At 44.5% G+C, this 17,909-nt stretch overlaps 1 protein-coding gene across 2 annotated transcripts in view; it reads left to right on the top strand.

Moving 5' to 3' along the window:
• The window catches only part of MB21D2 (Mab-21 domain containing 2), a 61,742-nt gene that overhangs the window by 18,360 nt on the left and 25,473 nt on the right, over positions 1-17,909 (top strand). The gene's annotated exons all lie outside the window — the stretch shown is intronic.

The raw sequence follows: 17,909 nt of genomic DNA, 5'->3' as shown, positions 1-17,909 counted from the left end.
CATCCAGCAAAGCCATCCCACGAGTGTCAGCTGGCAGTAATACTTAAACTAGCATTTCATGTTGAAACAGAGGCTTTTGGTTTATATTGCTAGTACATCTAGGAGTTCTTGTCTGGGGACAGAGTCCTATAGTATTCAAATCTGTGCAAAGATTAATGAAAAACAGGAATCTTTGCTTTGAAGATGCCTTTAGGATATAAGCAGCAGAAGCATTTTAAGTAGCCCTGTACCTTCTGCTACTTTGTTAACTTTCACTTTCATTGGGTTGTTTTAACCATTGACTGGCCTGTTTGCAATTGCTTGGCAATTGCTCCTCTGCATCTCAGCAGAAATCCCTGCTGATCTCCTTTCAGGGTTTTTCTTATTTGCTTCTGGAAGTTCCCTGGTTGGGGAGCTTGGCAGGGATTTATTCATTGTTTCTAGCAATAATTGAGCTGGTTTAGGGAGTTATGCAGAATAAACTGGATTGATTTCCCTTTTGCAGTCTGGACTAGAAAAGCTGATTCCCTTGGTCTGCTGCACGTTCAAGGCCAAGAGCCAAGCTGCTATCAAATTTACCTTCTCCTCCTGTGAAATTGCTAAAGAAAAGATGTTTTCCAGATCATGTGTATGGAACAGATGTGGCTCACATTACTAGATGATTCAGCTAAAACTGGTGCCGAAACATCTTCCAGAACTCTCAGCTGGCTGTTGGGTTGAGAAAGGGAGTAACTTGATAGAAATGCTGGGCTGGCTCTACTGTCTGTATCTGTGACTGCAGCCATGTCAGGTATTCCCTTTGATTTAGCAAAGATCTAACAGGGTGATGGGATGAGGGGTGCACACAGAGGTCTTGTGCTATGAAACCAGAGAGGCAGTGGAGATACCTGTCCAAAACTGGGTGCTGCCAGCCTGGGGGCATGACAGAAATACAGAAATGCAATTGGAATAGGCTTGATTAATATGTGGAGGTGCTTACACACAGCTTGTGCCAAAATTAGACATTGCTCCTATCACTCCAAATGTTCCTTTATTGTCAGACACCATCAGCATAGAGATCACTGGGGTCTTCTTGGCCAAATGTATTTCCTTCCACCTTCTGCTGAGATGGAGAAAATTCTGTTTTCATAAATAGGAATGTAATTAGCTCACCTGTTTCCCCTTTTGCAGTCACATTTGGCAGTCTCCCAGAAAGCCAATAGAATAAGCTTTTTTTGAGGGTAGATGTATACACAGGCTTATGCCGGAGATGGGACTGGGCAGCCACCTGAAAGTCTGGCACTGTAAGTGTACATTTGTTGTTTAGAACGTGCTTATATGTAGACTGAGAAGTGCAGAGAATGAGTAGAAGTGCTTGATCAAATGTATTCAGTATTAACAGTGCAGCTCTTTGGACTTTACTGCTTATGTTGTAAACCAGAGCACTTTAACCCTAAATCAGGTTAAACTTTTATACATGGGTGAAGTCTAAGTGAAGTGTGCTGCTGTTGGTGCTTGGGGAATATAGCCCAAAGTGCAGAAACTGGTGGATTTGTAACTCATAATAGGGAAGTATTAATCTCAACTGATGAATAGCTGAACTAGGCATGGTTTTTACTGCACAGAGAGCATTTATGGTTGACTACAGAATAGTGAGTCTTGGAATTGCAGAATGTGGAGTCTACAGTGTTCTCTCTATGACTGTCAGAAATCACATTTGTGTAGAATGATTGCAGGGTAGCACTGGCCTCCAGCAGCCAGAGCATGGGCTGCTAGCAGCCTCTCTTACGGATATATGAAAAGGAAGAAATGTGTACAGGTAGGGATTGTCTATGCTCCCTGTTCCCAGAAAAACTTAAGCTCTGTCAGAGATTTCTGCTGAAATCTGTACACATTCTGCCTTAATAAAGAGAACTAACTGTAGGAAGAGCTGTGTTTTGTTTCTGTGACTGCTGAGTCAGGAGGGGGTGGAGATGAGAAATGCAGAGTTGTCATGCTGTTCCCATGGGAAAGCTGTTCACACCTTGGCACAGTAGTTCCTCTTGGTATCTGTCCTTTGGGAGCTCTCTCTATGGTTCAGCAGCCCTACCTGTCTTCCATTAGAAATAGGGATACTTCCCTATTGTTCCTTGGCTCTGGACTGTAGTCTATAAACCAGATCTCCTGTGCCAGCAGGCAGAACAGGCAAAAAAAGCAGTCTCTACTCAGCGCCTCTGGTCCACCTCCTGTTAATGTGGGAGAAGTGTGGTATGCTTGGGCTACTCCATACTACTGTAACTTCAGCATTCCATGGGAGATGGTGGTCCTTTAAAGGGTAGGTGGCTCTCCACTGTGTCCCATGCTCTGCACCTATAAAGTCCAACTGCTTGTGGAGGGGACAGTGTTTGCACAGTCTGCCTTGCCTCTTTCTGTGTAATTAATAAATAAGGCAATTGGTATTCCAGCTGTGCCTCTTGGGTTTCTTTGATGTTGTGTCTTCTGTTCTCTACCCAGTCACTGAAGATTTTCATGCAGCTCAGTGAGGGTCTGGTGCTTTTAAAGCAGGAGGCTTGATGTCATTGCAGGTTAGTAAGGACAGGCTCTTTCAGCAAAATCTTGCCAAGATGCTTGCGTTTTTTTTTTGCCAGGAAGGCTCTTTCTTTGAGTGTGCCTGAGCAAAAGACGGCACCAAGCAGTGGATAGACTGGGCTCATACTGCACAGTTTCAATGGCAACTCTGTTAATCATGAACTGCATCTCTTGCACTTTTTGGCAATGCTGACTGAAGAGCTTGCAGTAGAGGCTGGGTCAATAGCATTTTTGTGTTGCTACCACATTTTCTTTAATGTACTTGTGGTCTCTTGAATTTCACTTAGAACTGCATGCATGCTCTGGTGCTAAACAGTAAAATGCTGAGTACTGCAGGCTGAGGTATGCCTTGTAAGTTAAAAACCACCCAGTAAACATAAACCCAAGCCCAGGTGGATACAAAGATGAAGCAAAATATATTTAGCAAGGTTTGTTTTTTTTTTTTTTTTACTTTTATCCAAAAGATTTTAAATGTCAGTGTGGGTGCTAATTGAATAAAGAGGCTGGTTTGTGTATTCGCAGTGTTAAAGTTTTTAGTTACTTGCACTCTGAATAAGTTGCCACAGTATCAGAAGTTTGCAGTTCCATCTCTGTCCCTGTGACCATTAAATAATGGAGAGAATGCAGTAGGCAAAAAACATAATTTTGAGGAAATTAATTTCTTTCTGCTCCACCTCTTCCTGTGAGAAAAAGGAGGGGGAAGGTACAATGAAGACATCTGTTCCTTTGAACCCACTCACAGACTTGCTGGGAGAGGAGGAGAACCTATTGCTGCTGCTCAAGTGGTTGCTAATCGCTGATTGTTGAGTACTGAGGGAGTGAGCTTTTATCGCGTTGACCTTCTTAGGGGATATTGAAAAGAAGCTGGCACTGACCTCTGCCAGGATTTAAATCCAGAAGACTCAGAATCCCTTTGTGCCCCTTTCAGAGAAGAGGTAAATCTCTATGGTAGCCACGCTCTCCCCTCCGCCTCAGGGTAGGTGCCTCTTCTGTAAGACCCAGATGGTACACTCTCCTTCTGGATGAGCCCTTCACTGCCAGTATATGACCACGATCTGGGCTGCAGCAAACTAAATAGGAGTCCTGCAGAAAACCCAAAATTATCTCGTGCCCTGGTCTCAGACTGAAAGCATGCCCTACCTCCCATCCACATTTTGCTCTTATTATATATAGTGCTTAAAATCTTGTGACCATATGCACAAGGCTGTGGGGTCCTCCCCATCCCCCTACTCCTCCTGTCTAATCTCATTCTGCTGCTTAGTCACAGTGAAGACCACTCTAATGGGTTTAACTGTCTCCTGGCTGTGTTTGTTGTGCTTTATGTTCAGCCTGGGATGGTTGATGTAAGTAAGAGATCAGGTTGCACACATCTACTGCTTCAGATTCTTCCTGTTGTGTCAGCAGGTGCATGCATGAATATTACTTTTCCCTCTAAGTATTGTATCTGGAAACAAAAGCTGTGTAGTAACCAGCATGTTAAAAGATGCCAAGGAGGCGATACATTGATATCAAACTAATAAAATGTGTCTGTCAACCCTTTTATGAGCTCAATCACTGAATGCAGGGGCAGATGGTACTTTGAGAGTTTTCCCAGATCCTTAGAAGTGTCTTTCAGGTATAAACTGATGGTTGTGGCACCCACTGGCACCAGTAAGGTTGATGGGGAGCATTCTTAACTTGTGGATTTCAAGTCTCCTGTGTATTCTTCCATGACATTCTCCCTTAGCTTGTGGGGAGCTGTCAGAGAAATGGCCGTCTGGGAGACAGTATGAAGTCTGTAAACCTGGAATGTTTGTTCAGAGGGGTAGTGGTTCTGCTTTAACCAAAGGTAACAAGCAGGCAGCGGCTAGAGAAGAAAAATGGCTTTATGTGATTATGTGAAAACTTGTGAACCAGGAGCCTTCTGGAGGGTATTTGCGGAGCTGTGTTGGACAGAAAAAGTCTCTTAGGGGTGGGATGGACACAGAGGTATCTCTGTATTAGTGAATGGGATGGAAACCCAGACTGTGCTGAGCAGAGGTATCCAACACGAGAGAGAAGTTCCAGGACACTAAGTGAAATGGCTGATGTCTTCTTTGTGAATGCATGCCTAGTGATTATGACTCTGCACAGCTGAGAGCTGCAGATACACAGTCCCTGAAAAAGTTCTCATACAGCCTCATAGAAACAGTCAGGAATCTCTCTGACTTTCCAGTTTCTCTGACAAGGTGCAAGTTCAATGAACCCACACAGTAGAAGAGAAATTAGGGACTTAGTGTAATTGTCACTGGAGCGTGATGATATGATTTAAAGTGATGGCATTCTGTAATTTGTGGTTATAAACCATAGGAACAGACATGTTATGTTATAGAGGTGAGAAAGGAGTACAGGAGTCACCAAACACCTCTCTAAACTATAATGGGTGACATACTATGATGTCGCCCATTGCAGCTGACAGTAAAGGTCAGTGGTAATGGGTAAAGCAATAGGTGAGGGGAGAGGCTGATAAACTGAATTAATCTTATGAGCTAAATAGGAGTTTGTTCCAGAATTAATCACTTGAAATGTTAAGCAATGAAGACTGTTGTTAAATGCAGTGGCCCAGGAGGCACAATTGTCCCACACCTCAGGGACCCTTTGAGTGTAGGATTAAAAAACAAAGCACGAGAAAGAGCCTTGTGTTTCTCTACCCAGTGTTTTTATCCCCCTTCTCTCTTATGTCATAGAGCATCTTGAGGTTCTGGGAAGAGCTTTGGAGACAGATTCACCCTTAGCAAGAGGAATAGGAGGGAAAACCCAGCACTCCTAAATCATTAAGCTGCAGAGGAGCCAACAAGTACCTCTAAACAACAGAAGACTGCTTGATGTCAGCACAAAAGGGTTTAATATGCACAAGAGCTCATCAAAGGAGAGGAGCACAAAGCCAAGGATGTAATTGATGGGAGGCAGCCCTCAAAAATGGCATGTGTCTACTGGTCTGTGGGTGAAGTGAGCAGCTGAGCGGAAGGATGATGCTTCAAGGAAACCTTGTGAGGTTGGGGATGGAGCTGCTCTGTCATTAAGTGTATGATAGTACCACAAGCTGATTTCATTATGCCGATGGCTACTCTAGCAGCATGTTTGCGTAGTTTCAGTGCAAAGCTATAGGCAGAGACAAGCAGGAAGGAAGAAAATAAAGGTCAAAGTAAGTTCATTTATAGTAAATGCATTAAGTTCGTTACAGGGGTGTGGCAGATCTCTCAGTAATAGGTTGCCACACATTCCCTAGGTTGGGTTAGTTACAGTTTTAACAGAGAAAATAAAGCAAAGCAAAGAACACTGGTTAGATAAAAAGGGATACTCTGCCTACCCAGTGAGCAGGAATTCAGACTGATAGACTTTAATGGTGTGTTTGGGAAAGGTTGGATCATATGTGTTAACATTAATAGCTCTTCTTGTTCTTGAAGCCCATTGCTTACCTGAGGTAAATCTGAATATGAAAATGTAAAACTTAGCTAATTTACTCATCTGTCAGGGCACTAGATGGGAGCAGACCTTTCAGTCTTATTTAGAGGAAGTTACGACACTGTCTAGCAGCAGTGGAGCACTCCAGCACAGTGCACAGCTGAAGCCCTGCCAGCTTGACCAGGGAGCAGTGGTATCCACTTGGCAGAAAGCCACTACTTCTCCAAGCTCAGCACTCACCATGACTGAAACAGGTGCCCAGGCACAGCTCTGGTGGGAACATACTGATACCCTGGTAGTGAGCACACCTGAAGGGGTGTGCCCAGGTAGAGGGGCTGCTCTGCTTAGTGACATAGCTCCAGGAGCCAGGGGACTAGGTTGAGGCAGGGCCCAAAGAGTAGTGGTGAGCGGAGTTAAATCCGGTTGGTGGTTGGTCGCAAGTGATGCTCCCCAGAGCTCAGTAGTGGGGCCAGTGTTGTCTAATAGTCTTTATCAGTGACATGGATGAGGGGATTGAGTGCACCCTCAGTAAATTTGCAGGTGACACGAAGTTGGGTGGGAGTGCCAGATCTGCTTGATAGTAGGAAGTCTCTACAGAGGGATCTGTGCAGGCTGAATTGATAGGTTGAGGCCAGCCATATGAGGTTTGACAAGGCTCAGTGCCAGGTCCTGCACTTGAGTCACAACAACCCCATGCAATGCTACAGGCTTGGGGAAGACTGGCTGGAAAGCTGCTTGGCAGAAAAGAACCTGGGGGTGTTGGTTGACAGCCAGCTTGTGCCCAGGCAGCCAAGAAGGCCAATTAGCATCCTGACCTGTATCAGAAATAGTGTAGCCAACAGGACCAGGGAAGTGATTGTCTCCCTGTCCTTGGCAATGGTGAAGCTGCACCTCAAATACTGTGTTCAGTTCTGGGCCCCTCACTACAAGACAGACATTGAGGTGCTAGAGCAAGTCCAGAGAAGGGCAGCAAAGCTGGTGAAGGGTCTGGAGCACAGGTCTTATGATGAGTGGCTGAGGGAACTGGGGTTGTTTAGCCTGGAGTAAAGGAGGCTCAGGGGAGACCTGTCACTCTCTTAAACTACCTGAAAGGAGGCTGTAGTGAGGTAGGTGTTGGTCTCTTCTCCCAGGCAACAAGTGACAGGACAAGAGGAAAAGGCCTCAAGTTGCACCGGGAGAGGTTTAGTTTGGATATTAGGAAAAATTTCTTCACTGAAAGGATTGTCAAACATTGGAACGGGCTTCTCAGAGAAGTGGTAGAGTCACCATCCCTGGAGGTATTTCAAAGATTGTGTAGATGTGGCACTTAGGGACATGGTTTGGTGTTAGGTTTATGGACTGGATGGAAGTGCTAGGTTAACTCGATGCTGGGTGACAGGTTGGACCCAATGATCTTAAAGGTCTCTTGCAACCTGAATGGTTCTATGAGTCTCTGAACATCAGGAATGCAACCTGTACTGAGAGTTTGTCTTGGAACAAGCCAGGGTAGTTCTTTCTTTTCTCTATCAATCCCTAGCCAGTACTGAGTCAGTAGTTAAGATTTATGTGCAACACTAGTAAGGTGTTGCTGGTGTGTGCTGGGACTTAGAGGACACTTGAAAGGAAAGGTTGGAAAACAGAACCTGTGAAGTATTGTTCTCCTTTGTCCTTTTCTTGAAGTACTAGCCTTGGGCCTGAAATGTCCTGGATAGAAAACATTGCTTCTAATAATCCACGATGCTATTGGCTTCATGGAAATGAAATCTCTATGACACTCTGGTCTCTCCTCACCCTGCCTTTCAAGGCAGAGTTTGGTACTGCTAGTTCCAAGGAGAGTGGTGCTGCTAGGAAGAGCAAACAAAGGGTTGCAATAGTGTCCTGGGAGCCACTGCCTGGCCCTGTTGTAATCCAGCAGGCTGAAGGCAGGATTCTGAAACCCTTCGTTAAGGCTCGGTGTACTCTCATGTGTGAGTTTTACTGTTCACACTACCCAGGGTGTGGTGTGCAGAGGGACGTCTTAGCACCCTGCTAGCTGTTTGACTAGCTCTGTGCAGAAGATGGGTTATTTCTAATTTGAGAGTTGTGTTGAGTCCAGGGTTGTTTCTGGAATTGCTTCCTTTTGCTTGGCCTGAGCTGCTCAAGGAAAGCACTACAGCACAGGTAGACTTGGTCGGGGACCCTGAGAAGTGAACTTGAAATCTCTCGATTCTGCTTCAGAAGGAAAGAAATGTGCTATGAACGTCCAATCGGGGCACAAATTATTGCCCATACATTTCTTGCTGAGCAGAGCTCAGCCTTGGGAGCTTGCACCCAGATTCCCAATGGGACCCATGTCAGATGGCTCCTAAGAAACACGAGTAACTGCTGTCCTCCAAAAAGTGTAAGGTCCCAGCCAGTGTACAGGGAATCATAGAGACATTTGGCCATGCTTTGGATGATGTTGACGCTCAGTGCTGCTGTCAGGCTGCCTGGGACCCAGGACAGAGGCAGGCTTTGGGGATTATCACATCACAGGCCACAATAATAATCTTTTTCTGGTGTCTTGGGGCATGTAATTGGAAGAAACCTCAGGGTCTTGCATCCTCTCCTGAAACAACCAGACAGCTGGTTTTACAAGCAGGATGGTAGGCTCAGTAGGCTTCTACTCTGAGGTGGTTATACCTCTAGCCTGACTGATGTATAGCTGTCTGTAGAGTCAGATGGACAGAAAAAGTGTTTTTTTTTTTCCTAACAAATCCCCATATCTTCCCTTTTGTTCTGATGGCATTCTTCTATTACAGTTCTTCTTACTTATCTCCTATAAATCAGCTTTAATTTAGTAGCGCAGAAACCAGACAAAGTTTGTCGGTTCTTTCCCCTGGAGCAGGATTTATTAGCCAGCAGTGCTAGAAGGGACGTGTGAGCACTGGTGTGTTCTCTCTTTGCCCCATTCTCTGTTACGCAGTGGGATTTGTCTTGACTGATAAATACTGATTCTACTTACAGAAACAGTGTGCCCAGACCTGTCTTTGTCTGGTAAAGAAGGTTTGATTTTCTTTTTTTTTCATCATCAGGCCTAGGCCAGGATATAATCTCTCTCTTCCTTCTAAAGCAGCCACAGAGCGGCCCAAATTGTTGAGATAATGCTGTAGGAAAGAAGCAGCTTAAAATAATGAACTCCTGACTTGTGGCATTTGCTACTGCGTTTTAAAAGGTGTCTTCTCTTTGTGCTAACCTCCTTTTTTCCCTGATAGGAATGGCAGTGAGTGGGATGGAAAGGGTGATTCTGATAAGACTTCTGGTTGTCTTCCATGCTGCAGAAGAATTACAGGCACCAGTAAATTTACCAGATGGCCACTGAAATGCAAGCATTTCCCATGACCCATAGTTAGAGCATGGAGCTTGTTGCTCTATGACACTTGGAGGCCAGAATACAAACAGGTTTAAAAGGAGTTGTGCAAATCCAGAGAGAATTTTTCTGTCAGTGGCTATTTAGCATTTACAAGTCTGCACGCAGAAACAAGCCAGACACTGATGCAATCTGAGGAAGGTGTATCAGAGGAGGTATTGCTGTAGGCTACTCTGCCTTTTTACACTTTCCCCTGAAATTCTACTCCTTGTCACTGTCAGACAGTCTGTAGTAGATGAAATGACCCAGGATGGTTTTTCTACTGTTGTTGAATGCTGACTATTGCTTTGTCACTGTCTCTCTCCCACCACTGGCATTTTTGCCTTTCCCAGAGACTTTTCACTCAGGCATCCCAGTTGGAACGTGCTTGCATGAGGCATCATCTTAATGAGCACTGGAGCTCAAAAGTTCCCATTTCACATAAGTAGGGCAGCTGCGCCAGTGTGGGTGAGAGAGGAAAGGTAGATGTAAGTACCATGAGCAATAGGGGTGTTTAAAAATAAATGGCACAGCAGTTCAGTTGTGCAGGCAGATCATCTGTTTTGCTTTTTAGACCTGTGTGAGCTTCTCTGATGTGCTTGTCATTTGCAGCTTGATACCTTTTCATTCCTCCTTCGTTTGCTGAGCCCTTGTCTTTAGCACTATCACTGCAAGAGTATCTAAGTATGTTAAAGATAAATGTTAAAGAGATAAATGCATCAGTTTTCTGGCATATTACACTGCCCTGACTCATAGCAATGGAATATAAAGTATATTATCCAACCCCCTATTTGGCCTCTCTTTTTCAAGGGGCCTGGGTACAAAACTCAAGAGTTTTGCTACTGGGAAGGTGATGCTGCTTAGTGTTTGGTGTCTGGATGGATGGATGGCTTGTACACTGCAGGTCCTTCTCTCTGGGACCAGCCAGGGATGTGCTCTGTAGCAGACTGTGTGGGCACAGACTTTCTTAAGGATTCTAATCCCAAACATCTAATTCACAAAGTTTGCCAAGCTGGAACAAATGTTATGATCAAACATGAACAGCTTTTTGTGAGCCTGATTGGTTGTGTTGTTTTCTACCTTCCTCTCCTCCACTTGCTATGCCCTCTGCTAATTGCTTTCAAGTTTATCTGATATTTCTTAGTAGACAGAAATATTGTCAGCCATTAATTAGATGCTTTGGATCTCTGTTGAAATGGCTTCTTCCTGGCAGGGGGTTCAGGCTTTGGTGTCCTGCAAAGCTTCAGGGTGAAGAGAGATTTCCTGTGTTAGAAATGCTGGTCTGCGACTCGTTACTGGCTGCAGTTGGATACTGCTTGGCCTGAAGTACTAGGCAAAGGCATCCTGACAGTGTTCAGTGATGGCTTTTTCCTCCTACCAAACACAGCACACTAATGTTGCTGGCTTTATATTCCAGTTTTCTTTCTGACGCATGCGCTTGTCTTTCCCTCAGCCTATCACCCTGCTCTTGTCACCTTAGCACCCACTATGGGGCTTTGGATGATGCTTTCAAATGCACACTAGGTCAGTCTCTACATTTCCAGCAGCAGGGGAGACAGATGGTGTAGTTGATTTTTTTAAGGCCATACATATGTGTTAGGTTACTTTACTGTGTTTCTGTGACTTTAGTGAGCCTTTGTGCTCAGAGGTAATACAACGCTAGTCTATGTGCTATAAAAATTTGCAACTTAAAGCTCTTGCATTAAGAAGAACTGTTGCATTCCTTTAGGACTACTTGAATGTTTCATCTAATCTTTCTTCTCAAACCATCACATTAAAATGTGATTCTATTCTCAAAAGCTGCATGCATAGCCTTTCTGGCACATGCAAAAGGGGTGCTATTGGTTTTACCTTAGCTTTATTCCCTAGCTAGTCAGAAGTCCATTTCTTTATTCATGTTTATTTATTATTTGCAATGCCCAGACATGTAACCTCATTGCTTACCCTATTCTGTAATCAGTTTTTCCTGTCTAATAAGGGAAAACAAAAGCGCATACTGCAGTTACAAATTGTGAGCATGCTTGTGTATCTCAGCATTGCCTATGTAGCTCTTCTGCAGCTTCATGTCTTGTGAAAGCTCACAGAGTAAATGTTTTATAGGATCCAATCCAGTTCCCACTTAACAGAAGAAATCTTATTGGTTTCAGTGGCGTATGGATGAGTCTTCTAATCCTATGAAGGAATGTAGCTGTATTCTTGTGTGAATTTTAGCATGACTGTATGCTGAATGCCATAATCACTACTGCAATACTAGCCTGCATATTTTCCATCAGGGTGTGAAATCATCTTGATGTTTGGAACTGCTCAGATATTTTTCTAAACCATTGCTTATCTCTGCATGGGAGCACTGTGCTATAATAGCCTTAGGACTGATTGAATATTGCATGCTCCTGTACTGTGAGCTCCCCCTTAATCCAGGGGATTCCTACAGTCTTTTTGAAAACTAGGATAGGGAAAGGGGAGGAGAATGTGAGAAAGATTTTAAAAGGAATTTTTAATAAACCTTTGCCGACAAACAGGTATTACAGGTCTGTTAGTGTATTTTTTTTGTATAAACTGACTGATGTCTTTGATGCCATTCTGTAGATTTCCATCATGTTTTTAATCTTCGTAGCACTACTGAAGCACATCAGAAATCGGCTGCTTTCTCTGCTCCTGCACTGAGCCTGTTGCTTTCATGCAGTGTCAAAATAGTGGCTGCAGATACTCATGTCACATTTTCTGTAAAAAAAGTCTTCTTAATAAAACCAAGACCGTGCAACTTCCCCTTCCTCTGAATATAGCTTTTCTTTTTCTGCCTGTAAAAGCTGGTTAACTTTTAACCTTATTTAGTTTTCCTTGGAACTGACAGCTCCAGCTACTGAAGTGCCATTTCTCTGAAACAACTTAGCAAATAATTTTCTTTACATGGCAGAGTGGATGCATATCCCTTCAGGGTGGTAGAGGGCACAAGCTACAGTGTACTGGCTGCCTTGGTTTAGTTCCTGTTTCAGAGGGATTTTTTGCTGTAGTGTTGCATTTCTGCTGACCACTTGTCAACCTTTTTGTATCATTTTGCATGGCAGTGGGGCAGCCAAATGCCGCCAAATCAGAGGATCAAACAGGTAGTAAGGATCAGCTGCAATGGCTGAATTGGGCATCTGAATATCTGGTATCCTGAAATCCTAGTGACCTTGTGCAGCGCTATAGCAGTGTTTTTTCAGAAGAGGACCTACCTTTGACTTTTTCTTATGGTAAAACAGAGCCCCTTAATGGGCTTATCCCAGTATGCTGGTAGCATCAGGATAACAAGATGTGTTAATAGTGTCTTCCCAGGCCTTGGCTGGCAGATGAAAGCACACCTTTCTTAAGCAATGCCTACTTTTTCTGGCTTTTGTTGCTCTGAGTGACCCATCTACCCAGCAATGGTAATGAGCTGTAGAGCCCTGCTATCCATCCCGTAGATGGGGAAATAACAGCTTCCAGGCCACTGATGGTGCCAGCATGGGGAGAATTGTCTTGGCACAAGGAGTGCAGAAATGCTTAACTCACATTTGGTGCCAGATGTCTGCTTATTTCTGGCTACTGGACCAGTGCCAGCTCTGGGGTGGGTGTGGAAAAAGGGATTTGGGGAGTTGAAAGCAGGGTGGGGAGAGGGGTCACTGGCTGTTCCTCGGTACCTTACAGGATCTTCTCACAGCAGAAGGCTTAAGGAGCTGGGTGTCCTGCTGCAACACCCATGGGCAGCCGTGTGATCTGTCCACAGACTCACTCCTAACTACTCTTCCTTTTTAACATCCACATGAAATATGTGGGGTCTGGCCTCACACGTGCTCAGCATGAAGAGAGCCAGAAACGTGCCTCCGAGCATGGGAAACACATTTCCTGGGAAGTATGGTCAGGAGCACAATTGGAGTAAGTCAGATATGGAACACAGGATCAGGATAATGATTAGTCCTGCCCTTCGCTCTAGTTGTAATTAGCTGTGGTGATGTCCCCTTCTGCTCTAACTTCTCACTGGCATTAATTACAGAGCTGCAAATTTCCTGTCATTCTCTTTTTGTTGCTTTCTGCGAAACTCAGAGTTTACACCCTCTGTTTAATATCTGCCAGTAAACTTCCTCATCACATGCTACATGGCATAACCTCTCACTTGTAGCGCCGCCTGGAAGGCGGCTTGATTGGGGTGCTTGCTCAGGTGCCTTTCTGAATGTGAACGTTTCTGGGTTAGGAATGCCCCCGCTGCTTATCTTGAGCTTGTGTCCTTCCATCCCATTTCATTTTGGATTCAGTCCTGAGGAGCAAGAGATGTTTAAAACTCAAAGTGATGTTACCCCTCCCATTACAGGAATTCTGTCCCCTCTAGGATATGCAATTTCTCTAGTTGAGCTGAGCTATAGCCTTAATGCTAGTAACTGAGGAGCTGCCACATGAGCCTGTTTCTGTTGGAGGTATTCCCTCTACTGGTGGGATAGGGTTTGGTAAGTCTTAACTGGAGCAGTTCTGCATAGCTTGAGTGGCCTGGGATCTGTCCTAGCCCTGCAAGGGCCATACAGCCCTCTGGTTGGACTGTGTTGGTGATGGAATCTGCTTGTGCAGCTTAAACCTTGCTTCAGGGACTGTGACTTGAACCCAGCTAGTAGTAGCTTATAGGACATTTTTTGTGAACCCTCATAAACTCTATGCAGCCTCTAATCATTGAGGTCAAACGGGAAGGGTAAGAGTACCGCTAGAAGGATGCGGGAAGGAGATAACAGTGATTGGGCTACAAGTTATCAGAGGAGGGACGGACTTGGTTTGTTGAGGGCAAGTGAGATCCTGGGAGCCAGCAATGTCAGCATGAGCTGTCTGGATTTATAACCAGTTCAGTGTGGGCAGTCCTGTTTAAGTGCTGACACTCCAGTCTGGCATCCTGAGCCAGATCAGTACTGGGAGAAGGAAAGGAGCCTGTCTCCTCTGTTGGGGTGCTCCTTTTAGATGTGGGTATGCAGGGCTGCTGGCATCCCTGAACAGACTACCCTAGGCAGCTTCTGTGTTGACATGGGATGTGAGGAACCAAGAATCTGCACTAATACTTCTCCATTTAGAGAAGATCATAAAGACATGGTTCAGATCCTGTTCTAAGGAAACTAAATCCAGAGCATCTTTAGTGGCATTTGAACAGTTTATTTTGGTATTGCTGGATGATATTTGTCCCTGATCTTCATACTTGTTTTGCAGCCATTTGTTTTCCTGAATGTCTTCTGAGCCTTATTCTCATTTTTCTCTGTACAGACCTCAGCAAGGTGGCCTTGTGGCTCCTTCAGTCAAGCATCTCCCAGTCAATCCTGCTTTTGTTTTAGGTGTCTCTCCCCTTTCAAGTGGGGTGCGTCTATCACAATGGATCCGTCAGTAACATGAGGGGGAACATATCCCATAATCAGGAGCGTTCTGCCTAGAGAGAAGTGTTTATTATACACAACTTATTAGGGACTGTCAATCAACCAGGCTCTCTTTGTTACTCCATAATGCATCATTAATGATGGTTGCTGCTGTGCATTTAATTTCATTGCACACAAGGGCCTTGTCTCTGTCTCCCCATCCCCTTCCCCCTCTTTATAATCACCAGCACAGAAGAAATTAATAAATTGATCCAGGGAAGGAGAGCTACAGGCTTGCTAAAGGCTATGTTTGGTGTCCTTGATCTTACTCTTGGAGAAATCTCTAGGATGTCAGTAGAGCTATTTTAGGGTTACTACTTGCTCTGCATCCTGAGGAAGGGGGTTGGTATTTGCCCGCACACAAACATGAGTATGGATAACTGGACTTGTAAAGAAAGGGCAGAGGTATCTCATGAAACATCAGTTAAGTGCCAGGAATGCGTACACTGCATCCTTTTCAGCTCTTCATTTCTGGCCCTGCCCCTCTGGATCTTTGAGCCCTGAGAACATGCTGGTGGTTTGCTGGTTGTCATTTCCCTCATTCAGCCCAGCTCAATTGAAGAAGAATATTCAACTCCTCCAGGGCTTCTGAAAAGTGGCTGGGGGAAACACTTACTGGAGGCTATAAATTCACAAAAATAGTCAATGCTTCCCATGGAATTTTGTAGGAAACCACAAATAGTTAAAAAAAACAACCCTGCAAGTCCCAGTTAAGACTGATAAGAGGAAAGGCTAGTTGTAGTGTGTTTTATTTATTAAATAAGCCTACCTGTATGGTTTGTGTTTGGCCTATTGGAAGCCCTGAAGCTGATTTTCCTCTACTGTCGAGTTTGCAGCCTTCATCTGCACTGAAATTTGGCATGCCAGTAATGGCTAGGATAATTCTGCCTTCTGGCTGGGGTCTGCTAATTGGTTTTGGTTGGTCTCCCTGTCTCATTTCTTTCTGTTTGAGTATCTCTAGGGCTTCTTTTGAGCAGAGAGGGCCAAACCCTGGTGTGAGCTATGGATACCAAACTCTGGTTTTGTCACACATTCCACGATTAGAAATTACTCTGATTGCCTGTGTCTTTTCCTGATCTGTGGAAAAATCCAATTCTGTTTTGTGGTCCTGAACTGGCTTCCTGGTGTCTGTCTCGGTACTGGAGCTTGCTATGTCCTTTTGTAGTGCTGCCTGCTCATAAGTTGCTCAGGTGCACAAGACACTGACAAGTTTGTTCATGTGGGAACAGTGGTTTGTGTGGTCATCCAGTATGAAAGCAAGGAGTGACTTGCACTGAGGGTAAGACACCCTCACAAATATTTCTGTTCCATTCTCCTTGTTTTTTCCAGAGGAGGTCCCCTCCTTGTCCTGACACTTGTTCCACAAAAAGACCTGTAGTTACTTCCCGTCAGTCCTGAGGACACTAGGTAGCAACTGGAGGAGAAGGAAATTGGGTTAACTTCAGACGGACTTCTTCAATTGTTTCTCCCCACATCGTTGGCTCCAGGCCATAGTCTTTTGGGATTTCCCCCTGGCAAACAGCTTTGGCAGAGTGCTCCAGGCTGGATTCCAGCTTGTTCGCCTTTGTCCTGTATGTGTTGGGGCAGCCAAGCCTGATTGTGGGTTTCTGGTGTTGCTGGATGGGATCCCATTCCTGTCCATCTGCATGGGCACGACCTCTCCCTTGTGTAAAAAGGAGGAAAGGGGAAGCTACACGACTGTCCTCCACTGGTTTACAAGAGGAAAGAGCTTCCCTCTCTGCTCGTGGCCAACAGTTTGGCCTTTCAGCTGATTTGGAGAAAACTCCAGGAACAAACTCGCCAACAGGGCTTCAAGTTGACAAGCAGGTATTCTTTATTGCCGCGCCGGGAGACACGGGGGATAGCTCCTCCTAACGTGTGTCCCCGAATTGCTATACAGGTCATCCTTATGTGGTCACTGAGCATATTACATCATTTTCCGGCATGCATGCAAAACTGTGGTGGTCTTTAAGGGTCGTTTACTTTTCCCAACAAGCTTAATTAACATTACAGGCATAGCAATCATCCTGGCCTTCTACTTGTCAGTTAGTTTAACTGCTCTCATCCTGGACATCCGCTAGTCTGGGATACTCCCTAGTAGATGCTTACACCAGCTTAATGGGTTTATTAACACCCCAAGCGTAGCAATCATCCTGTCCTTTTACCTATCAGTTAGTTTATATGTGCCCACCCTGGACATCTGCTAGTCCCAGATACTCCCCATCCCCAGGTCCTGTCCTCCCATTCTGCTTTTCTCACACCTTTTGTACTGAGGTCCTGAGGGCCTGAAACTATGTCAACTACCTTCAAGCTCCACAGTTATTTTCCATTACAAAGCCATCAAACTTAACATTACTTAGAACTGATTACATTTTGTACTTTTGTGCCTCCTTGTCTCACACTCAAGAGAGTATCCTGTTCTGGAAAGCAAAGGCTATGAGTGGAGTTGTTCCAAACACCTGGTAAGCAGAGTTGTTGCAAAAACCTTTGATAATTTTCCATCTGAAGGGAGTAACTCACAAAACTGCTTTGCCTCAATTTTCCATTGTACCGGAAAAATAACAAGTTTTGACGTTTCTTTTCTGGAATAAAAACTAGAGGTTTTTTACAATGTTTTGCATATTTTCTATTTGCTGTTCCTGTACCCAACTATCTGAAATATTTTTAGATTCTTCCTCTTGTGAATAATTTTAGTAGTTTTATGTCCTTTGTTTCAACTGAAAAGGAAGTCAAATTTCTGAATGTTTCAATCATAGACATAATGTATTTCTGACTTCTGTACTGCTCTGTGGATTTGTTTGATATTTAACAAACACAGAATTTAGCAGAGGAGGACAACTCCTCCACAGAGGAAGACCTTTTGTTTCCAGGTTTTTTGTAGGGCCCACCTTTTCACTGGAGTCACATTTCTGCAATTACTTTCCTACTCTAAGGTTACTTTCTCCCTCCACCCAGCACTAATTCTGGGGTTTCCAGTGGCCCACCAATGGAGCAAATGTCCTTTTGGTGCTGGGCTGTGAACCCATTTTCCCGGGATAAGAACATGCCATTTGGATTAAAGGACTGACTCACTGTGCATTCACCATGGTGCTGGGGGTGTAAAGTGCCTCTCAGTGTGATAACTTGTAGAGTTGATACAATTGGGCAGAGATCCTAAATGCACATTACTGGGAGGAAAGTATGAAGATGTAGTGACCAGTCTTTCCTAAAAGGAA

The sequence above is a fragment of the Pezoporus occidentalis genome, unplaced genomic scaffold, assembly GCF_034315485.1.
Source record: "Pezoporus occidentalis ecotype Australia unplaced genomic scaffold, CSIRO_AGI_Poc_V1 ctg95, whole genome shotgun sequence".
Taxonomy (NCBI): domain Eukaryota; kingdom Metazoa; phylum Chordata; class Aves; order Psittaciformes; family Psittacidae; genus Pezoporus; species Pezoporus occidentalis.
This window is presented reverse-complemented; position numbering and strand designations above follow the sequence as displayed.